The sequence below is a fragment of the Rattus norvegicus genome, chromosome 6, assembly GCF_036323735.1.
Source record: "Rattus norvegicus strain BN/NHsdMcwi chromosome 6, GRCr8, whole genome shotgun sequence".
Lineage (NCBI taxonomy): Eukaryota > Metazoa > Chordata > Mammalia > Rodentia > Muridae > Rattus > Rattus norvegicus.
In genome coordinates, this window is record NC_086024.1 from 141,946,458 (window position 1) to 141,957,393 (window position 10,936).

Below are 10,936 nucleotides of genomic sequence, written 5' to 3' on the forward strand. Positions count from 1 at the left end.
AAAACTGGGAAAGGGAATAATATTTGAAATGTAAAGAAAAAAATCCAATAAAAAAGTAAGTCAATTTAAAAGAAAAGCTATAAATTTTCAAACATGAGGCATGAAACATCTAGAGATCAACACCATCAGTAGCATCTGCACATCTTCATGTACCTTCTTTCCATTGTCAAGAGGGTTTTCCAAGATAGAAAGTAAGATTGTGATGTGGGAGCTCAGTTCTTCATATGCCATCCACAGTATTGGGCCCAGGCAGATCTACTGGGCAAGTGTAGGAGACTGGTGTTAGGGTATCATCCAATGCCATGTGATATTCTAGTTCAAGGAATTAGTAGGAAGAGAGAATCTGGGTATTTTACATCAACTGGCTTTGATTATGTTGTGGTTCTCCTCACTTATTTTTGTGCATATTTATTTTTATTTAAATTTATAATATGAAGCCATTATTTCATTTTTGTGATTCAGGATCAGAGATAAGAAAAAAGAAACTTAATTAAAGACTGTATATGTAGCTAGCTGTACAGAATCCTATAGTTAAAGTGATGTCCTCACAGCAATGACATACTAAACTACCATTTACATATGGATATGAACAATGTTTCCTACAAGAAGCTGGATTTCAAGGCCCCCTCTAAATGTTTGTAGTGCTCTGGACTTTGCCTAGGATTAGCTTCATTACTGCCCTGTCTCATGACTCAAGGATGAGATTCTTTCAATCTGATGAGAAGTCTTAGGTTTTTCAACCAAAACCCATCCTAGGTTCAGATTTACTAGCAGAGCATTTTATTATCATGTTAAGAACCAGCATCAATAATGAATGTAGTTTTAGGAATTTTTTGTTACTGTGGAGATTTCAGAGATTAATATTATGATTACTTGTTGGGGATTCACATGCTTGCCCTTCTTCCCAAACTCAAACATTAATGGCTGGATACAATTACATCTCCTGAAATTAGATCTAACCCAGGTTAATAGACTTAAACATCATATAAATTTATGTCCGTTTGGTGCTCTACACTGTGCATATCTTGAATCCCACTCCTCATATAATCAAAATATAAAATGTTCTCCTCACATTAAAAAAATAGTAACATCATTTTCAATCCAAGTTTTGTAAATTTCTTAAAGGATAAGTGATTTTTCCATTTTATTTAACAATTGTTTCCAATGCAGAGCTGCATCTGTCACATTTCACTGTGATAAACAGAGATGATCAGTCATGCCTTCAGCACTGATTGGAAATACATTAAGTAAACTCTCACCTTGAATATATCTAAGATATGGAATATTGAACACTATACCACTATAAAGCCATTCAATGAAAATTTTAAAAGATGAGCTGCTCCAAATTTTCCTCAGTATTTATTTTTAATATTTAAGACCTCATTGTCAGGTTGCTTAAAATATATATATATATATATATATATATATATATATATATATATATATATATATATATATATGTTTCATAGTTAGAATACATTTATGGAACACATAAAATTTTAATTTTGCTCCACAGGTTCCATACTTTTCCCCAGACTTTCAAAATGAGACACAAAAGTACTCCATTTCCCACGGAAATATTCTGGAAAAATATACATTGCAGCATATCATATACTTAAATCACCATCACATATTTCTGACCTGAATTGACAAAACATCTGAAATGAAATATTTATTTTTCTGGTTATATATGATATTCTCTCCCAGAAGAGTCTGTCTTCTTTGTTTCACATGTTCAGAACCACTGGTACTTGTATCTCTGGTTCCCTGACTACTTCTTTCAAACATGAAAACTTAGGTTCTAATATCATTCTATTGTCTTCTGCTCCTTGTATAGCATCCCTACTGGCTCTTTTGTGAGGACATTTATGAGTTATTTGTTTCTCAAGGAAGTAATATTAGAAGTTATGTCCACAGCTCTCCTGATCTCCTCTGTAGTTTCCTCTTTGCAGGTTTTAAGAGCTCTCAATTTCAGTAATTGACACTAGGTCTCCTGTAAGATATTCAAAAATGAATTTTTCTGTGTTTGGTTCTGTGAATATGAAGGATGTTTACTGTATACATGACATGGCTCTGACTTACAGTTTCACCTGGACTTCGGCCTCAAATCCCATGGCAAGAACACTCCAAATCGTTACAATGTTCTCCTTCAGTTTACATTTGTATATGTGGAAGGTTGAAAGTACTGAATGCACATTACCAAATTGTCATTTTCCATGATGCCTCATGGATACTTGCAAATATTTCAGGGTATTCACAAGGCTCTTGGGGGGCTTTCAATAAATGAAATCATATTACTACATTGTTGAAGAAATTACTTTTATATTTCAGTGAACAAAGAAAATTTGAGCCTTTGTACAAATAAAAACTTAACTCTCTGAACTAGCAATAATGGAACTTTGCATATTTTGTATGGTATCAGTGATGAAAAGTAATAATCACCTCAGCTATAAACCTGGTCACCTAAAATACTTACCTCCTTATAGTTTATTTTGTTGCAATAATGGCACAAATGTTATGGGGTAAATTGTAGGGAGCTGCACATATAGATAAAAGATGGCGCTGACATCTGTTGGTCATTTGTGGTTAACACCCACAAAGCACAGTCCTGACATTTCTCTGACAGCTTCAGGCTGGAGTGATATTCATGCTAATGAGGTATTTCATGCTCCACCAATCCCTAGAGGAAAAGTATATAGCCATAGCCTGTTTTGTATATAAGGCTGGTGCCTTTTTGCTCGGGGTCCCCGTATCAACAATGAGGTGTTCCTGCAATAAAGGCTGTTGAGAAGAATCCAACGGTGTTGCGTCTTCCTTGCTGGACGAGGTGGGTGTTGTAACTGGTGGCCATGTATGGGGACCCACAGACATCCTCGTGGATTCAGAACTCTTCAATCTCAGGACGGCGACATTGATAAGTTCCCAGATTGATAAGCTCCTGGATAAGGGACGATAAAGCTCCTGGTAAGGGACATTAAAGTTCCTGGATAAGGGACAATAAAGCTCCTGGATAAGGGACAATAAAGCTCCTGGATAAGGGAAAATAAAACTCCTTGATAAGGGACAATAAAGCTCCCGGGTAAAGGGACTATAAAGTTCCCAAGTAGATACAATAAGGTTCTCTGGAGTAAGCAGAGATGATGAAAGCCTTGGTTTAGAGGCAAAAAGGTTTGTGGAACACAGGAATGTTGTTTTCCCCAATTGATCCTCTGTGGGTTGGACTAGCACTTTTGCCTTTTACTCTTTTTGTGTGATGGTGTTGTTACTGTTTGAATTGCCACCATCCAGGTCATGAGTGCATTTGCTGGGAAGAGCCCACTAATGATGAGCTACAAGATTGTGTGTAAATAAACATGTCAGCATGCCCTGTTCACAAATCGATCATAAGCTTGTTAAGCATGGGAAACTCACACTCCACCCTGCTCCTGTTAGCTCTTCAGGAGCTTCTTGGTCAGCGTAAGCTTAAAATCGAAAAGAAAATACTGTTGAGTTTTCTTGATGAATGTGATCGTTGTGCTCCGTGGTTTATAGTGTCAAGATCTCTTACTTTGAGAGCATGGGACTTGTTAGGAAAAGATCTAGATAGGGAAACAACAGAGGGCAAGCTTCAACCAAGAACAAAGCCGCTTTGGCAAATGGTCCATGCCTGCTTAGAAGATAAACGATGTGAAGAAGCTGTTAGGACACGTCAAAAAATCCTTACAGAGCAACAAGAAAGTATGTCAGAGGGAGAGAAAGTTTTGAAGAAAGGAAAGAAAAGAAAGGGAGGAAAGGGAGTAAAAGAAAGGACAGAAAAAACCAAGGAGAGGATAAAGACAGGAGTGATAGTCCAGATGTAGAGACAGAGAAAATATATCCCTCTTTAAAGGCACCGACCTTGGGAATGTCTAGTGACTCAGAGCTTAGTGAGAATAAATTGGCAGACCTTGAGGAAGAAACAGCTTGTAAATAAAAGTTCCCCAGATAAGGCGTCCGGGTATGAAGAAAGTGTAGTGAAAGGAAATTTAATTTTATGGACCCCACTCTAGTAGTGGTGTGTTGGTTGATAGCCAATGTTATTTTTTGAAACATAGTGTTTTATCAATGCTTGTGCTCAGAGCCCACACAGTGGGGGAGGGGGGCGAAACTAGCTGCGGAGCTGCTGTAGCGAGCATGGGGACTTCTCAGTCTCACCCAATTTTTCTGGCTCTTCAAGAGCTGTTTGAGAAGAAAAAGGCTTAGGATGAAAAGAAGCACTATAGAGAGATTTCTTTTTGAGTGTGATGCCATAGCACCTTGGTTCGCTGTCTCTGGGAATCTCACGGTGGACAGCTGAGATAAGCTGGGGAACGATTTAGATTTTGCTTGGGAGCAAGGAATCTTAAAGACTGAGGTTCGGCCGGTATGGCACTTAGTGCATAGCTGCCTAGAAGGTTAGAAATGCTGTCAGCAGGCTATAAAAAATGGACAGGCTGCGTTAGAAATGCTACAGTAGGAACTATCTGAAAAGGTTGAGAGTGAGGCAGAGGAGGACTTTAAGAAAAACAAGAACAAGAAAGGAATTTATCCACCCCTCAAAGAACATGGTCAGAGAAAAAAATTCCAGTTGCTGCCTTTAGTGGCCTGACCTTCAACATTTGCTCACAGAAGGAGAGTGTTCATTAAGAGAAGTTCTTTAAGGGAGCCTGCCTTATCTGCTGGCCTTATTCCAAGAGAGGAGTTGATCTCCAACATTAAGTTACATGGAGAGTGCCTTTGATCCTATACCCTCAGCAGCCAGTTCCTGCCCCTATGGTCAAAATGTCCCAGGTTTGGGGACAGGGGAACCCCTGAAGTAATTTCAGAAAAAGTTTCAGGAGACTGTGAGTAACTTTGTTTTGCCAGACAGAACAGGCTTTACTCTAAGATGATAAAAGGAGAAAGTCTTGGCAATGGCTCTTCACCTTACTCCAACTGGAGACTGTGGCCAAGGTCAAGATTAATGTTTTCTTTTCCATGGACCCTTAGCCCACTGAGACAGTTTGATAAAGGGCTGCTACTGAGGTCCTGAAAATCCCAGGTGAACTGGTTACAATTCTTTTGTCAGCCACTTGATGAAAAAATCATTTAAAATCATTAAATGACTTTCAGAAGTTACTAGGAAGCATAAATTGGATTCGACCCTATATTAAAATGCCCAATGTAGAGTTACAACCACTCTATGAGATACTGTAAGGGGATTCTCAGCTTACTTCACCTCGTGCTTTAACTGAGGAAGCATGATTATCCTTAAGGAAAGTAGAAGAAAGACTGGAAAAGACAATGCTAAGAAGGTACAAGGAAAAGGAAGATCTCCTTTTGTGTATACTGAGAACCTTTCATCAGCCTACAGGAGTGCTATGACAACAAGGACTGCATCGTTGGATTTATCCCCATATTTCTCCATATAAGACCCTTGAATATTACCCTTCTGCCATTGCACAGCTTGCTATGTTAGGTGTACAATCTTGCATTCAACATTTTGGTATTGTACCGAAGACAATTATTATACCTTATATTACAGCTCAGATGGAAACATTGTGTGCCCCGAAAGATGATTGGGCCATATTATGCTGTAGTTTTGATGGAGAGTTTGACAATCATTATCCTAAGGATCCTTTGCTAAATTTTTTTACTGAACATCCAATGATTTTTCCTAAGCATACTGCCTGAGAGCCTTTGTCTGGAGCGTTAGATATTTATACAGATGGCTCCAAAACAGGTGTATGTGCCTATATGGTTGATTCTCAAGAACCAGTATTAATTCAATACAGTCCAGGCACCCCCCAAATTACAGAATGTAAAATTGTATTGGATGATTTTAAAAGATTTCATGATTCTTTTAATTTAATTTCTGATTCTGCTTATATAGTTAATGCTGTGTGCACACTTGAAATTACATGTCCAATTAGGTCGACTAGTACTGTATGTCTAATTCTTTTAGTATTACAAAAAATTGATTTGGGCCAAAAAAAATTTTCATGCAACATATTCGAGCCCATACTAATTTTTCTGGTCCCATGACCAGTTATAACGCCCTGGTGGATGCTATTACTTATAGAGAGTTTATTTTTCATGCAGCTCCGGTTGATTTTGCTAGAGAATTTCATCAAAAGTTTCATGTTCCTGCCTTTACTCTTCAACAAAAATTTAAAATCTCTAGAGCTACAGCTCGTGATATGGTATTATGTTGTCAGAATTGTGTTCAATTTTACCACCCTCCTCAAGTGGGAATTAACCCTCGTGGTCTGATTCCACTAAAAATTTGACAGATGGATGTCACACACATATCTCAATTTGGAAATTTAAAATATGCTCATGTTTCTGTTGATACCTGTTCCAGTATTATACATGCCACTCTGATGACTGGTGAAAAAGCTCGTAATGCCATTAGTCATGGCTTAGAGGAGTGGGCAGCCAGGGAAAAGCCTAATAGTCTCAAAACAGACAATGGGCCTGCCTACACAGCAAAGTCCTTTCAGACATTTTGCCAGACAATACAGGTCAAACATACTGCTAGATTACCATACAATCCCCAAGGTCAAGGTATTGTGAAAAGAACACACCACACCTTAAACAAACTGCTATAAAAACAAAAAGGGGGAATTTCCTATGGCAGAACACCAAGAGAACAGTTGTCATTAGCGCTTTTTACTTTGAACCCTTATGGCTAATGTAGAAATAAAGTGGAAGAATGTCTTAACTGATGAATGGCGTGGCCCTGATCCCATGATTTCAAGATCTAGGGGAGCTGTTTGTGTTTTTCCACACAATCAAGACAATCCAATTTGGGTGCCTGAGCGTTTGACTTACAAACTGCCTCCTGCTACTCCTGAAAATGGAACAACACACTCTTTTATTGCTGGGAATGGTAATCCAGGTTGATTCACTCACTCTCTGGGCTATTGCCAGATCCTGGCCAGTACTTATGCCAGTTTATAGCAATTCTACTGTTTTGCCAACTTTTTTCTCCACCTCCTTTTTGTGTGATGTTCCCTGTATAGTGCCTAATGGAGAATTACCCCAATGCTATACTGCCACTAATCTTTCTTTATTACATACATTATGTTTAACTCTTAAAAATTCCTCCCAGCCTTGTATATGGCTGCGAAGGACAACATTGGCTAATTGGTTGGATCCTTAGAGCAATAGTGCTATGGACACTGGAACCATCCTCGCTGCTTTGAGTCAAGTTACCCAAGGAGCCTCTTCAGGCAGTGGAGTCACATCTTTCAATAATACTGCTGAGTTGAATATTACAACTTTGATTATGATGCATAATTGTAGTTTTCCATCACGCCGGGGGAAAGGCAATCACACACTGGATAACTCTACCTATCGTAGAGTCCTACCTACTGGCCCCCATATCAAGCGTGTCCACCTAATTTTACCCCATGTCAGAGTCCATTCCATAGAGCAAAACAACTCCTACTGGGATTTGAATTTTCCCCTCCTCTTGGCAATGTACAGTATGATTGGGGGAAAAATAAGACTGACAAGCGTAATTTTTGGCCTTGGTATCAATGGGTATTATCAAATGAGCAGGGAGCATACACATCTCTAATTCCTTTTGTCCGATTATTAGGTGAAGACTTTACATTGTATAATATTTCTGCCACTAGAACAAATAATAAAACCAGTTTAGTAAATGTAAGGATTAATGGCCTTTTAGCAAATGATATTGCCGTTGGAGCTTCAGTATGTGTTTGACAACCTTTCTTCTTTCTGATAAGCACTAATGTAAGCGATGATGCTTTAAATTGTAACAACTCTGATATAGTCTGCTATTTAGCTGAATGCTGGGATAGCACCACTGTTACCACAGTGATGGTCAAGATTCCCTCCTTTGTGCCAATCCCAGTAGAGGCCAATCCAGATAATTTTCCCATACCTCATTTACTAAGAACCAAAAGGGATTTTGGTATTACAGCATCTATAATTTCAGCCATTGTACTATCAACCTCTGCAACAACAACAGCCGCGATTAGTATGACTAATCAAATACAGACGGCTGAGACTATCCATCAGATAGTCTCAGTGACATTAGAGATACAAGAAGAATTTAATGCTCACTTGACTTCTGGCTTTCTATTAGCTAATCAACGAATGGATTTAATTCAAGAACAAATTGAAGCATTATATCATGTGACACAGCTGTCCTGCATTTCCTCCCTTAGAGGTTTATACATTACTCCTTTGCAAGCTAATTTTTCTCAGTATTCTCAACAGAACAAAGAAATCTCGAATTATCTGAAAGGAAACTGGTACATGAAAGCAGAGCAACTATTAAGACAGTTGCTGATGCAGATTGCTGTCCTTAACAACACTAGATTGGAACCTATCACGTTTGGAGATTTCACCTCATGGATTACCAATGCTTTCTCCATTTTTAAAGAATGGGCTGGCATGTTTGCATGGGGGGCCATAGTCCTTTTGGGATGCGAAGTATGACTATGGCTCTTCTGCTGTTTACAATGAGAACATGCCAGACACAAAGAGATTGTTTATCAGGCTATGGTTGCCATTGAAAATCGTACTTCTCCTACATATGACTGGCCTCTTTGAAAAATTAAGAGTTTGCCCTAGATTGTATTTTGTCACTGTCATGTGAAGTCATTGTATCCAGAGACTGACAACTTTTCTTGGGCTCAGACCAACCTAAGTCATGGGGCCCGGTTGCGATAGGGTAACCCTATGATGGGAAAGACTGAATGTCAATAGGAACGACCTAAGACAGGAACAGTGACAATATTGACTTGACACCCTGATCTAGACCAGTCATAGACAGAGGTGGCTACACCCTGTTTGAACATATGGGCTGGTCAAATGCTCCTCTGCCCAGTTTCTCCTTCAATAAAAACACATGTATAGCCCAGAACGGTGTGTTACAGCATAAGTTCATTTATTGCCATTGGGGTGCAGTCCTAACTGCAAGAGTGGCTCGCCATAGCCTAGCTGGGCACTCTGTGAGACATGTCTGATCTCTCTCAGACCACTATCTCCATCTAATGGCTTTTTTTATAATACAAAAAAGGAGGAGTTGTAGGGAGTGGCACATATGGATAAAAGATGGGGCTGACATCTGGTGGTCATTTGTGGTTAACTCCCACAAAGCACATGTCCTGGCATTTCTCTGGCAGCTTCAGGCTGGAGAGATATTCATGCTAATGAGGTATTTCATGCTCCACCAATCCCTAGAGGACAAGTATATGGCCATAGTCTGTTTTGTATATAAGGCTGGTGCCTTTGTTGCTCGGGGTCCCCGTATCAAAAATGAGGTCTTCCTGCAATAAAGGCTGTTGAGAAGAATCCAACGGTGTTGTGTCTTCCTTGCTGGACGAGGTAGGTGTTGCAGTAAATCATTTATTCTTTGAAGAAATTTAAGGTATTTCAGATAGAAGACTTGGATGATACTGTTGTGATTGCCAAGAGCCTATGGAAAGAATATAGTGGGCATGTGAGAAATTAAAGGTTATTTTACTCATAAAGCAATATACTAATAAGATGAATTTTATTTACATAACCATATATACACTTAAATCTTCATGCCACTCAGACATTATTTGGAATATTTATTGCATTTCAACTGTTATTCCTACTTATATAAAGAAGGGGTGCTCCAGAATAGCAAATGCTGGGCGTGAGGTTTGTGGTTAGGTGGATAGGTAGGGAAGCACCCTCTCAGATGCAATAGAAAGAGGAGATGGGGTGAATGATTCATAAATGGGGGACAGGAAGGGGAGTAACATTTGTAATACAAATAAATAAAACAATTTTAAAAACTGAATGAAGTAAATGAGAAAATATAAAACTGTAAAATGTTCAACAAAGAATCTGTACTGTGCTTCCTTATGAAAATGTCACTTGTCAAGCACACCCAGTGCAGGTTAGTTAATAGATTTAATAAAGGAAACAATGGAAGATACACAGTCCTTCACACTCACCTCATCTCTCTAGTAGAGATTATCGACTCCATTGTGGACCATGATAGACCTTAGCTGCCTAAGTATAGGCTTCATATGACTTACATTGACCTTGCCACATCTGCCTTGAGCAGTAGCATATCCATGAAACTTCAGTACTCACAGAGCTCAGCTACAGGAAATAAAGGCTCTTGTTTACCTGGAGAAGAAGACTGATGCTTCAGAGATTGAAGTTACATTTTTTTCTATATTATTATAATGACTCCCCCTCAAAGCCAGTCTCCCACTTGGTAGAGGTTGGGTCAAGCTCTTTCCTTCTATCTCTTCTCCACAGTTTGTCTCCATATTTCCCCCTGTGAGTATTTTGTTCCCCTATCTAAGAAGTACTGTAGCATCCATGCTTTTTAAGTTAGTTTCTATTGTGATGGAAATTATGTCAAGGGCCATTTTGCCTGCTTTTATGAATGCCTGCTTCTTAGGCAGAGTCAGGGTAGGCCTGGAATACTGGTAGATTTCCTGGCTTGCTAATGCATGGAAAGGCAAGAGGGGATACAATTGATTTTCAAGGTCAAGGGCAAAATGTTAGTCTTAGAGGAAGTAACAGGGAGTGTTCTGATGGGTATTGATGTCATTGTCTCTTCTGGCTTTTGCTTTTTACCCTCGGTACTGTGAGTGTGTGTGTATGTGTGTGTGTGTGTGTGTGTGTGTGTGTGTGTGTGTGTGTACATATATATATCACAGGATATATGTACATATATCCTGTGAGAATTTCCGAATCTTCTTTCCATGTTACCTATAATTATCCTTACTTCCCACTCAGACAACCAGGACGGCGGAAGGATCAGTGAAACAATAGTCACTAATTCATGTATGTATATGATTATACCATTATGAATCATTTTATTGGTATGTATCATTATGTAAATAATACTGTTTGCATTTTCGGTAGGAATACGAGCTCAACACTGTCAGGTTTTTGGTAACTATAGCATGTCAGGCATGGGTTTCACCACAGC